This window comes from Centroberyx gerrardi, chromosome 15 (genome assembly GCF_048128805.1).
Source record: "Centroberyx gerrardi isolate f3 chromosome 15, fCenGer3.hap1.cur.20231027, whole genome shotgun sequence".
In the NCBI taxonomy this organism is placed as follows: domain Eukaryota; kingdom Metazoa; phylum Chordata; class Actinopteri; order Beryciformes; family Berycidae; genus Centroberyx; species Centroberyx gerrardi.
The window spans coordinates 552,625-566,251 of record NC_136011.1 but is presented as its reverse complement, the minus strand read 5'-3'; positions in this window follow the sequence as shown (position 1 = coordinate 566,251).

Here is a 13,627-nt window from a genome sequence, read left to right as displayed (position 1 = left end):
GACTCTGGGGCAACATAGATAAGATTGTTAAAATTGATATTCCTGCCATTATGGGACATATTGTTCCTAGAGTTCCGCTGGGACGGGCGCCTAAGAGGCTCACAAACAATGGTTTGTGGTTGATAAGAAAGTCCTGGCCAAGAGGGGGCATCTGGTGAAATAGAAGTGGACAGTGAGGCCGAGCAGTGACGTGGTGTAGTGATCCTTTGGCTGTCCACTGATGTAGGTTGATGGTGTACAGGCATAGAGGAGTGATGGAGTTGGATAGCGTACTGCTATAGAGCAGTGCAACAAGGAGATTCCACTGCGCAGCAGCTTCTTTGGAAGAAAGACAGGCAGTCTGGTGCTTCTCAGGAGCAGTACATGACAGCAAAAATAAAGAAAAAATTCACTGGAGCACCTGGACAGTTTAGCCTTTTATTGAAGGTGCAAACACATTAGTCTAACATTTAGATGAATAGGAATGACAAAACAGGAATAATATTTTACATTATTCCAGCTGCCATCCTTCCATCTTAAAAAGAGGGTTGCCCTACAGTCAATTCTTAAGAATATGTAGTACTGAGGCTGACTTTGAGACACAAGCTATGGATCTACATGACCGCTTCATGTCAAAGGGATATGATGAAAGAAACCTGAACACAGCTTTATCTAGAGCCAGAGAGGTAATAGGACCAGTTTGCTCACCCCCAAGCCCTCCCCCACTAGTGGTCAGTCTGGTATGTGTCAACACCTTAAGGATTGGATGACTAATAATTTTTTGCAGTTAAATTCAGATAAAACCGAAGTCCTGGTTATTGGCCCAAAGCATGTTGCCAGCCAAATTCGACCTGCCCTTGGTACACTAAATAAACACATTCAGCCTGTGTCAAGGAACCTAGGAGTCTTATTTGACTCGAGCCTTAATTTTGAGCAACATACTAAAAAGCTTGTCCAGTCTTGCTTTCTCCATTTAAGGAACATTGCTAAAACTAGAACCATACTGAATTTCAACGATACTGAGAAGATTATACATGCTTTTATTTCATCTCGCCTTGACTTCTGTAATGCCCTGTTTACCTGTCTTAACCAAAAAGAGGTAGAACGGCTCCAATGTGTTCAGAATGCTGCAGCAAAGCTTTTAACTAAAACTAAAAGATGGGATCACATCTCTCCTGTTTTAGCGTCTCTTCATTGGTCGCCTGTTTGTGTTAGAATTGATTTTAAGATTTTATTGACTACTTTTAATAAGGCTTTGCATGGCCTGGGCCCGAGTTATCTTTCCGAACTTTTGATCACTTATGAGCCTGCGCGCAGTCTGAGATCCTCAGGCAGGAATCTTCTGACTGTCCCCATGTCCAGGTTAAAGACTAAAGACTTCACCGTTAGGGCTCCTAGGCTTTGGAGTGGCCTGCCTAAGACTGGCAGAGTCAGTATCATCTTTTAAATCTCTTCTTAAAATGTACTTTTATCGTAAGGCCTTTTTATAACCTTTTACTTCTATTCATTTCTTGTTGCCTTGCCTGTTATTTTATTTCACTTATTATCACTATGGCTGGATCTGTTTACCTTACCTTTTGCTTTTAGTGTTTTATTCTTTTATTAGGCCTAGCCTATATATTTTTGTTTAATCACTTTTACCTTACTGATCTATTGTTCTGTCTTTGTTCTTTTATCTCTTCTGACTGTGTAGTAAATCACTTTGTGATTTTATTTTGTTTGTCGGCACACGGCACAGCCAAGGGCATCGAGAGACATATACAGGTCAGGCAGGCAGTCAGTCAGCAGTTAGTAACGCTTCCTGAGACGGCCTCTAGAGGGCAGCTGTGGCTCAGAGATGAGCAACGGGAGACGGAGTGAAAACTAAAGTGAAACTTAACATTCCACAGCTCCAAACTCGCTTAACGGGATTTGTAAATAGTAACCTGATAATCGTCTTCTGATGTCCTACAAACTTAACGGTAGGTATTATTATTACCTTGCGGTATTTAAGTAACGTTAGTGGAATTATTGAATTGAATTGAATTGAATTGAATTGAACATGCGCCGTGGGCCTGTAGGCTACAGGATCTGTTGTTTATCAAACATGTTCAATAATAACGTTACAGCATGAGTATTCAATGCAGAGAGTGAACAAGACCCCCCCCCTCTCTATATGGACTTAGCTGGTTAAATACATTTAAAAAAAAATACACATCTTTAGTTTGTCCAACTTAGAATAATTTGGTAACTGGTTACAGTTGTTTTTTCAAGCTCAGGTAGCTTTTATTAAGTTATTATTATTAATATTATTTAGTTTGTTTCATTTTTTACAGGGAATGTGTTTTTTTTTTAACAAATAGGGTACAGTACATAGTCAGTTGTATATACTGTACATAATCAGTTGTATCAAACATTTTTCAAACAATCAGTTGTATCAAATATATATATATTTTTTCACAAAAATATATAAAAATTGAAATATTGATTTAACAGAAAACCCTTGTTAAAATGTTGAATAAACACGAGAACTTGTTTGGGAGATTGGGAGAACTGTTGCATAGAGGTCATTGAGAAAAGAATATTGATAACAATTATATTAAAGTTTGCAATTCAAAATGATCATAACATGCTTATATATTTTGGCCCACGGCTCACTGGTGAGATTACATTTTGGCCCACAGAGCTGAAAACTTTGGGCACCCCTGCTCTACAGGAACAGTAATTAGTAACATTAGTAACTATCACTAATGTAATAACTGAATTTGAAATTGTAATCCCTGACACTACTCATTACTGAAAAAAGTAATACCCATATTGCCCAACACTCGTTGTGTATTTACTGAAGTGTCCATGTGGCTTCTACTACGTTGGTAAAACCAGAATGGAGTTGAAAACCAGAATATCTGAACACAAAAGCAATATCAGAAACCATGACAAAAAATCTCTGGTGGCTAGGCATTTTAATGCCACTGGCCATGATGTATGCAGACTGAGATTCCAAGGTGTGGAGGTGGTAAAACCTTTGAGGAGAGGGGGTGATAGGGACTACTTACTGCTACAAAAAGAGGCCTTTTGGATCCACTCTCTACAGACGGAGTTCCCAAGGGGTGTCAATGAAGAATTACTGTTAAATTGTTTTTATGCAAGTATATGTATATGCATTTCTAAATTGAGGAGCTCTTGTGGATTTTTATCTCTTTTCTATTATCTTCTTATAGTGGGCGGCATAGCTCAACATATAACAATTGTTCATTTTGTGATAAATTTGGCACTTAAGAAACTTAAGAAATGCGGGGAACCGACGAGTAAAAAGTGCTATCAGGAATCGCTTTTGCTGAAGTTGTCATGTACATTGAGGAAGCACGCCTTGATAACAGCACTGCACCAGTCTTCAAGCTGGCTGATCTGGCTCATCTGTACAGGTCGAGGATGGAGCAGCTTGGCATTAAGCTCGATGCTAGAGTGAACACTACAAGATTGAAGGAAAGACTCTTGGCTCAGATCCCAGACCTGCAAGCTCAGACCCAGGGGTGGGATGTCCTTCTCGCATTCTCTGATGACATTGGTGCAGCCCTGACCAAGGCATGTGAATGGGACAGTGACAGTGATGCCGTGCACCTGGGCCGTGCTGCGAACATTGTGCGTTGCCACATGTTTGATGAGCTGAAACCCTTCACTGGGTTTCAAGAAGGCTGCCAAAGAGACTCTGTGCCGAAACTACTCCTGCACTGGTAAACATGGTCCTTGAAGGTCCAAGCATCAGAGACCAGAGTGAATATCCAGTGATGTCAGCAGCCCTAACCATCGCACAACTGCTAAAGTTTAACAGCGTCAAGCACAGGCGGCTTGATGGACACACAACATCTGCCAACGTCAGACACAGCACTGCTCAGGAAACACCTGTACCGATGTATATAGGCCTGATGGTCCATGCCCAAACCAGGAAGAGGGAACTTGTGGACCGGCTTTCACATGTGGGTGTCAGTATCACGTATGACCGTGTGCTTTGTCTGTCAGCCCAGCTAGGAGAAACTGTCATCCAGCAGTTCCACAAGAAACAGGTGGTCTGCCCTCCTAAGATGCGTGGTGACGTCTTCACAACTGCTGCGGTTGATAATATTGACCATAACCCTAGCTCAACTACCTCAAAGGAGTCCTTCCATGGCACAGGTATCTCACTCCTTCAACACCCTGCCTTTGCAGGTCAAGGAGTTGACCGTAGCATTGTGATTGTTGGAGGTTCTGCAGGCCAAAAGACAGTGGGCCATTTGCCAAGCTACTACACAGAAGTTCCACCGGTTGTCAGTAGCGCGAAGGCACCTGTACCACCTAGCACCGTGGCATCTCTGAGCAGGGAGAACTCTGACCAGAACATCAAGGAAGAGTACTGCTGGCTAGAAAATGTGCGGAAGATTCTTGCACTTGCATCTGATGATGAAGAGAACTCTGTGAATCAGAGTGTAGACAACATGTCCTGGGCTGCATACCATGCAAGTCACCAGCCTGCTGGAAGAAAAGTCATCTGCCCAAGTGCCCTACTCCCCCTGTTCCACGAGAGTGCCCACACGGTGGCAATGATCAAACACTTGATGGACGTAGTCAGAAAGGCTGTTCAACATCTGAATGCTGGGCAGACACCAGTAGTAACGTTTGATCAACCCTTGTATGCCATTGCCAAGCAGATCCAGTGGAAGTGGCCAGAGATGTATGGGGAAGACAAGTTTGTTGTGATGTTTGGCGGCCTGCATATAGAGATGGCAGCTCTGAAGACCCTGGGTTATTGGTTGCAAGGCAGTGGCTGGGTTGAAGCACCGGTACAAGCGGAGATCACAACAGCAGGCACTGCCGACTCCTTCTTGCGTGCAGCACATGTTGCTCATACCAGACGTGCCCAACAAGTCACAGCGGCTGCATTATACATCCTGCAGTATCGGGCCTACATTAACCGTGACACAGATACAGAAGATGAGCCGTTGGGGTTTGACAAATGGTGCTCAAAGAGGGAAGAGAGCTGCCCTCAATTCCAGTACTGGGCAACAGTCATGGCATTGGAGCTGTGCTTACTGGTCTATGTGCGATCCCTGCGGCAGTCCTCCTTCAGCATGTACCTCGATGCTCTGACAGAACTTGTCCCCTGGTTCTTTGCTCTGGACCATACCAACTATGCCCGCTGGATCCCAGTTCATCTCTGTGACATGACTGAACTACCAACAAGACACCCAGATGTTGCCAAAGAATTTAATGCTGGCAATTTCACCATTCAGAAGACCAACCGGGTCTTCTCTGCAATCCCCATCGATCAAGCACATGAGCAGAATAATACTTACATCAAGAGTGATGGAGGGGCGGTAGGTCTTACAGACAACCCTAGTGCCCTCTGGCAGTGGATGGTAGCTGGCCCTCAGGTTACAGCGCTGATTGAGGACTTTGAAGATGCACACCAGCTCATGGGAAGACAAGATGAGGTGCTCCACCATGACCAGACAGCAAGTGTGCAGAAAGCATTTAGGAAAGACGTCTGCTCACTCGTCAATATAATGGAAGAACCTCCATTCGAAGAGGAGAGCGAAGATCTGCTTGTCCTTGACAGCAAAGAGATTGCGGATCCATCGGCAGTGGAGACTGTTAAGAAGGCACAGAAGATTGGCCAACAACAGTTCCAAGCATTCACAAAGGAATGTCTTGTGGAGAGAACAAAGCCCATTGATGACACAATCCACCGCAACTGGTTGAAACTGTTTGTTGGCTCAACGACAAAGACGAAAAGTAAGGAGAAGCAGCAGCTAACATCAATGAAAAGTGATGTCGAGCTGTTCTCACGACTCTACATTAGCTGTCAAACGAGAGATGGAAACCTGGAAGACTTCTTTCAGCATGAGAACCAAGCATGGCCACCAGCGCTCTCCAATGGAGGAAGATTATGACTTGGGACCAAGAGTGATCTTCTGACATGCCTGGAAGACCTGTCTCCAGCTCAGACTAAAGCCCCTGATGCTACCTGTGTAGTTCTTGATGGAGCTGCCATCATTCAGATGATGAAGCCAGCAGGTGCCAAGACGTTTGATGAATATGCCCAGCAGGTATTCATCCCATATATTTCTTCTCAGCTGCGCAGTGTGTCACGTGTGGACCTCGTTTGGGATACTTACAAGGATGACTCCCTGAAAGGCACAGCAAGAGCCAAGCGCGGAAAGGGTGTAAGGAGACATGTGGTTGGGAAGGCTGCCATACCAGGAAACTGGCAGAACTTTCTGCGGGTTGACAGCAACAAGACAGAACTATTCCGTTTCCTGTCCAAAGTCCTCCTTCAGGCGTTCTGTGAGGAAGACAAGGAAGTTGTCCTCACTGATGGGAAGGGGGTGCTCAGCACACAGCTACGGCAGGATCTCCACACCCTGGCCCCATGCAGCCATGAAGAAGCTGATAGTCATATGCTACTGCATGTATCACACGCTGCACAGCATGGCCACCACCAGATGCTCATTCGCACTGTTGACACTGATGTTGTGGTCTTGGCTGTGTTTGCCATAAGTCAACTACCAGTTGAATGTGAACTGTGGCTAGCATTCTGAACTGGCAAGAGCTTTCGCTACCTGGCAGCCCACCAAATAGCTGTGCCTCGGACCAGAGATGTCATGTGCTCTTCCAATGTTCCATGCTTTGACAGGCTGTGACACTGTATCCAGCTTTGCTGGACATGGAAAGAATGCAGCATGGTCAACATGGAAGTCACTGCCGGAACTGACAGATGCACTACTGATGCTGGCAAATGGACCAAAAGAGATCCCAGATGATGCAATGAACATTATTGAGAGGTTTGTCATACTTCTCTTTGACAGAACCAGCACCTGCACCACGGTGGACCATGCAAGAAGGAAGCTCTTTCCACGGAAAAACGCGGCGCAGCAAATCCCGCCTACCCGAGCTGCTCTGGTGGAGCACGTCAAGAGAGCAGTCTACCAGGGTGGTCACATCTGGGGGAAGACACTGCTACCAGACCCTGTCCTGCCATCACCAACTGACTGGGGGTGGGTGAAGACAGAAGGAATGTATGAGCCCCATTGGACGACGTTGCCACAAGCATCAAAATCCTGCCACTAGCTGATCTCTTGTGGCTGCAAGAGTGGTTGCAGAAAGCGCTGCAGGTGCATGAAGCCTGCACTTCAGTGCACAGGCCTCTGCTTCTGTGAGGGAGAATGTGCCAGCTGACTCTAAGATCTCTCATTTACTCAAACATTAAAGTGCAATGCCATGGTCCATGGCAAGTTGTCTTGCCGTGATGGACAATTAACATGATCAAGATGTGTTCATAGAATGGTTCAAATAGTATACAGCAATTACACTGGTCTTTTCATATAACTTAAGTAGCATAGTTAATGGCTTCAGTACATTCACTGAACATTGTTACATGGCCTATGTTAATACGTAACTGTACTCGCTACTGCTACGGTTGAATCCAGTTATCACTATAACATGTAGAGACAATCTCACCATTTTGTTGCATTTCTTTCATTTATTATTGCCTTACATTGTAATAAAACATATTTTTCACTTTAACTTGTATGTAAATAATATTTGTGGTGCTGAAAACATGGAAACAGCAGCTTGGGGGTGGCCAAAGTGTTCTATGCCAGTAACATGGTCATCAGAATGTCAATCTGCAATGGCCCAATATCCAGATTTCTTCTACATATATTAAGCTACATATGTACCAAATTTGGCGCTTTTATCACAAAATGAACAATAGGTTAGCTATGCCGCCCCACTATTATGTATTTTGCAGTTTTTGTTATTGGATATTGTATTTTCTCTATATATTTGTTGTTTTATATTATATTGTTACTGTTTATCTTAATTTATCAAATGGTTGCTAATTACCAGAGTTTATGGATATTGGGAATTGTCTATAAATATGGGTCACTCCCCCATGGGGGTGGAAACGCTGATGAAGGCTTAGTGCTGAAACGAGTTTGTTTCTTAGCTTGCTGCTGTGCGTATAATAAACTTTTGTAATTTATTTGGTTGTGTGGACATCCCTCCTTTTTTTGCCGCTATAATAAGGTCCCAGTGTCTAAGGCTCAGCCCCGCCATCCCATTAGTTGTAGAGATGTGAAACTTGGTACAGAATATGTATCTGAATGCTGAACAGTTTTGCCTCAAGAATCCATAAATTCTACCTCAAGAATCTTCCTGCCATTTTGGATTTTTTGAAAAACCTTAAAAAATCTTCTTCTTATGAACTGCAAGTCAGAATGACACCAAATTTGGTTTGCAGGCTTCCAAGACTTGCCTTTACTTTCTTTGAAAGTAGCTAAGGAATCAGGCAAAAAATAGCAGTTATTGACCAACGCAGTAGAACCTGTTCCATTGCTGTCATGCAGCTATATTTTATTATATTTTTTCATACCATTTTTAAATAGTAACCTACAAAGTCATGCAAAGTGTCTTATTTTTAACAGTTGTAACTTTACGGGTTCTGCTTGTCTATTTTATATGTGAGAAACTATAGGGAGAGTGGGGTAAGATGAGCCAATTTTTACTTCTACACACATCTACCCTTATTTCAGGATGTCTCCTATCAATTGAAATTATAAGAATGCATCTATGACAAAGGGCCCTGAAAATATGACTTCTAAAAAAAAAGTACTCCTGTGGCTCAACTTGCCCCAGGTTAGGGGTAAGTTGATCCGACTCAGTGGGTAAGTGGAGCCATCTGGGAGTAAATTGACCATCTGACTTTTTAAGTTTAAACCTGAGCATAATTTAAAAAATAATTTACCTCTTTTAAAAAAGCAATAACATAATAACATAAAACCAACCAAATAAAGTTTAATATTCAGAATCTTTTAATGTTTGCCATTGGTGAAACAATTTTAAACATTTCTGTTAAATGAGGGTACTCATCCAAATTAAAAGGACAACAAGCGTAGTTTTGAGGAGCAAAAAAAAAAAAATCGTAACAAAAATATGTTAATGATGATTCAAATCTGCTGGCATCCAGTCACGTATAATAAAACAAAATAAGTGTTTGGCAGAAAAAATAAGTTATTCCCTCCGTTAGTTTCTCTTGTAATTTTAAATTTTGTTAAACAGTTTGACAGTTTTGAACTTGTGAGAACAAACCACCAGTTAGAGCTTCAAGACCACTGCACAATCAAAAACGACTATTCAACATTCCATTCATCAAGGTTGCAGGGAAATATTAATTGTTGCTCCCTCCTTGCAGTTCCTCCAACCTTTTGAGGTTGAGGTAGCTTCTTCAGCACATCACTCCGTGGGAAAGATCCCTCATCATTTTCCTTGAATGCAAAGGTGGGTTTCTGATTGCCAGTGCTCCCCCAGATTCTTCTGAGAAATCTTGCACTCACTTCGTTGCCCTCAAAGCTCTCAACCAAGCCAATGTAATGGTAGCTCTTGCATTTGGTTGCAAAGTTTACTATGACAAAGTCACCAACTAACAGATCTGAGATGTCTGGTTCACTTCTCTCATCCTCAGAGCTCTCATACTCAGAAGTGTCATCAAGTGGGATGGGAACATCACTCTCCTCAGAGCTGCTGTACACTGATTTTCTTCTTGGTTTGTTTCTTCTTAAGCTTTCCTTGTTCTTTGATGTTACTTTCCTTTTTCCCCTTCTGTTTATTTGTTCTCTTTTCATGAGCCCTTTCAATTGCCTGCTTTTCAGGTGTATCAGTCAGGATTCTTGTCTTCACATGCTTTCGCTTTGTTTGTGCCCTGGGCTGCTGACTTTTGGGTAAGGGTAGAATTTCAGTAGGAGACACATATCCATTGTGGCTGGGGTGCGAATCTGTGCCACTTGGTGAAGCACATGCATGTGAAAGCAGCTCAGCAGAGATGGAGGTTGAAACCACAGGTGGATCATCTGCAGCAGCAGACTGCAGCTCAGGGTTTGGCCTGTCTGACACCATGGATGGCTCAAACTCCGCATCAGAGAAAATATCTCTGTTGTAAGGGAAAATCCCTGTGGACCTGAATCCAGAAGAGATATTCTGTGGTGTCATTGCTGACATGAAAGCCTCATTCACACGTCCAGGGATTTGGTATATGCTGGCTGTTTTGCCTGGGTTAGATCTCATCTTACCATCAACAGCTCTGTTGTAATAGGTCTTAAATGGACCATAAACACTCTTGTCCAGAGGCTGCAGGCGATGGGCCGTGTGGGGTGGAATTGTGAGCATAACAATACCCTTTCTTTTTGCTATATCCAGTGCCCTCAGTGAAATGTGGGCCTCATGGTTATCAAGGATTAGCAGCATGGGATGGTCAGAGGAGCAGTTGGTGTGCTGAACCAGATGTTCAAGGAACTCAGCAAAGGTGTCTTCATTGATCCAGCCAGATCTGGTGGAGGTACCAATTGATCCTGGAGGTGCTCCTGTAATGAAATGGGCTTTGTATCTAACCCTTGGGAAGATAAACATGGGAGGGACTGCATTCCCAGTAGCATTGACTGCACAGACCACAGTCACAAGCTCTCCTCTTTCAGCAGACATGATGGCGCCCACTTGCTTCTTTCCTTTTTCTGCCCCTACCTGCTTTGGTGTCTGCACTGTTGTGACACCTGTTTCGTCAACATTATAAATAGTGGTCGACCGATATGGGTTTTTCAATGGCCGATGCCGATGCCGATATTTAGAGAGTAGGGCGGCCGATGGCCGATATATAATGCCGATATCATGTTGTTGTTGTTGTTTTTTTGCATCTGATAAACTACAACAATTTAATAATAATAACAAATGAGACACAAAATTGCTGAACGTAAATGAACATTTATTTAACACTAATGTTATTGTCTGCATTGTCTCTGTTTGCTTAAGTAGATCTGCACTCTGCAGATATTGCACTTGGCCTTCCCTGGTGTTGGCTCAGTGAAATACTGCCATAAGGGACTAGATTTCTGTCCAGCCATCTGTAATCATTAAAATAGAAAAAATAGTCAGTATTTGGGTTAAAAATAAAAAAAAACAAAGAAAAGTCATGTATAATTCCATTATTCCATGCACATTACAATCTAATATACATGGTTATCTTAGCCAGTAACATGTTGTTTTAGATGGAATTTTTATTAATTAATGAAATAGAAAAATACATTGGGTTATGCTGTAGATTTCAGAACGTGACTGGTATTTAAGGGAGAGCGGGGTACAGTATGTCAGAAGCGACGTCATTCAACTGCATTATTCTATACATTATAACATAATATATATTTAACGCTAGCCAGTAATGGTTTTAGATTAGATTTGCTGTCATTTAGGATGGGAGAAACGTGTTAACATTTAGAAAAGACGATGGTGACTGAGGAAATTTAGGCAAACGTTTATAGCAGGGTGCATGAGAGTTATAGTACAGGGCTCGAAACTAACTTTTTCACCACCTTCCCAAAACTGTCCCAAAGCATATTTTTGTATGCTTGTTGACAGACTCGGTTACAAGCCAAATTGCCAATCTAAGTGATCAAAGACATTAAAAAATAATAACTTAGTTCACTTGCATTGCACAGCCTGCTCATATCATCTACCAAGTGAGTAGAGGTGACAACAATGTGATAGAGCGGAGATTCTGTCCCGCGAATCCACTACTATCTCTCATTAAACACTGTGCCAAGTTAGCTTGGTGTATTGAAGCACAGACAAACACACACACACACACACACATGCGCGCACGCGCGCAGAGGGACAGAGACACGCACACAAGTGCAGAAACGTTATGTTAGCTAGAAGCCCATAACGTTCGTTCCCCAAAACGTTGTTGGCAAGTTGATAACGTTAACGCTAGCTTTCGGACTCCTGTTAACGTAAGCCCACTTGTTGAATCGAGGCTATCTCTAGCCCATTAGCAAATGCAACTGACTAACTAATGTTGGGTATAACTTATAGGGTTGCCAACTCTCACGCTTCTGGCGTGTGACACATGCTTTCTTCTTCAGTCTCACGCTCTCACGCTGCCCAAACAATTCTCATGCCAAAACACTGCGATAGCAACACAGATGAACAGGCGAACGTATTATGGTCAAAAAGGCTCTTAAATTACTTTCTGATTGGTGCGCGATGCTTATCTCCGTGTTGATTGGACAGCTGCAGAGGCACTCAGGCCTAAACCTAACCAATCAGAGGCAGAGTAGGGGCGTGTATTCGCGGAATGCGGGGGGGGGGGGGGGGAATCAAGCAGCCGGGAGCCCGGTGTTCAAGCAGCAAGCCAGCCACACTCAACTAACCTGGCATGAACCAAGGTAAGTGACTAGGACAGCTATCAATCATGGATTAATTAATTAACGAACCCAGGGTGTAACAAACTATATAGTATTTGTTTTGAATAAATGCTCTGTAAGGTACAGAGGTTTAAGCTAGCTGGCATTCGGTTTTTCTATGCAACTAGTTAGCTAGCTACTATGTATGTTTTCAAGAAAGACTTATCAACTCTGTTCCAGATGAGCTTATTGAGATATTTTAAGAAGGCGAAAGAGAGAGAAGGAGATGAGAGACCAGCATTAGAAAACGTGAAAAAGTGCAGAGGAAGACAGGGACAGAGGCAGCAGGAATGGAACATCGTCAGAGGAGAGAATGAGATATGTGGAAAATGGAGATGATGAGACACAAGTGCAAGCTTCAGAAATGAGACCATCGCAGGTAACTTGGCTAGCTCACAATACCATCCACCAGAGATTTCACAAGTAAAGTAGCCAACGTCACTAGCCAGCTGTTTTTTTGTATTGTAACGTTTACTAGCAAATAACTACAACTGTAGCGTGCTGTTTACCACACTTATATCCACTTTTTGATTCCATTATGCTTGTAATTTGTTAGGGTTAGGGTTATGTTAAGTCAGTGTCTACACTTTTGTTCAATTAGCTAATTAAATATCTCTCTTCCCCATAGACTGTAGAAAGAAAGTGTGAGTCACAGTGTATTCCATCAAAAAAAAGGAAGAATGCAGGGGCAGCCTCTTATGGCTCCAAATTTAATTCACAGTTGACCAAGGAATGGCCTTTCATCAGGGGTGGAAAGAGTACAAAAAAAATCTACTCAAGTAGAATTACTGTTACTTTGATGAAATTTTACTTAAGTAGAAGTAAAATTACTGGTGTAAAAATCTACTTGAGTAAAAGTAAAAAGTAGCTCATTTAAAATGTACTCAGAGTAAAAGTTACTTAGTTGGAGGGGGGGGGGGGGGGGGGGGGGTTATATCATCTCTCCCATGCAATAAAAAAGTACAAACACATATATAAAGCTCAAACTAGGTTCTTTTTTTTAAATTAAAGAACACCTTTGCAAAATAAGGTGCATAAACAGAGTCAAACATGTCAATTCAATTATGAGAGGTAATAGTGCTTGTGTCAGTACAGACCATCCCATAAAACATTTTCCAGTAACACAACCATTCCTATCTTCAGGTATCTCTGTAAGCAAGAAATGTGTGTGTGTTATCTAAACAAATCTAAAAGACAAAACGTTCTGGATGTCAAATCCCCTGGGACCCGCAGCGGCTGGCCGTAAACCAGTTCAGCAGACGAGGACTGGAGGTCCTCTTTAGGGGCGGTCCTGAGGCCCAGCATGACCCACGGGAGCCTGTCGACCCAGCTGCTGTCCTTGAGGCTGGCCCGAAGAGCGGCCTTCATGGAGCGATGAAACCGCTCGCACAACCCATTGGCCT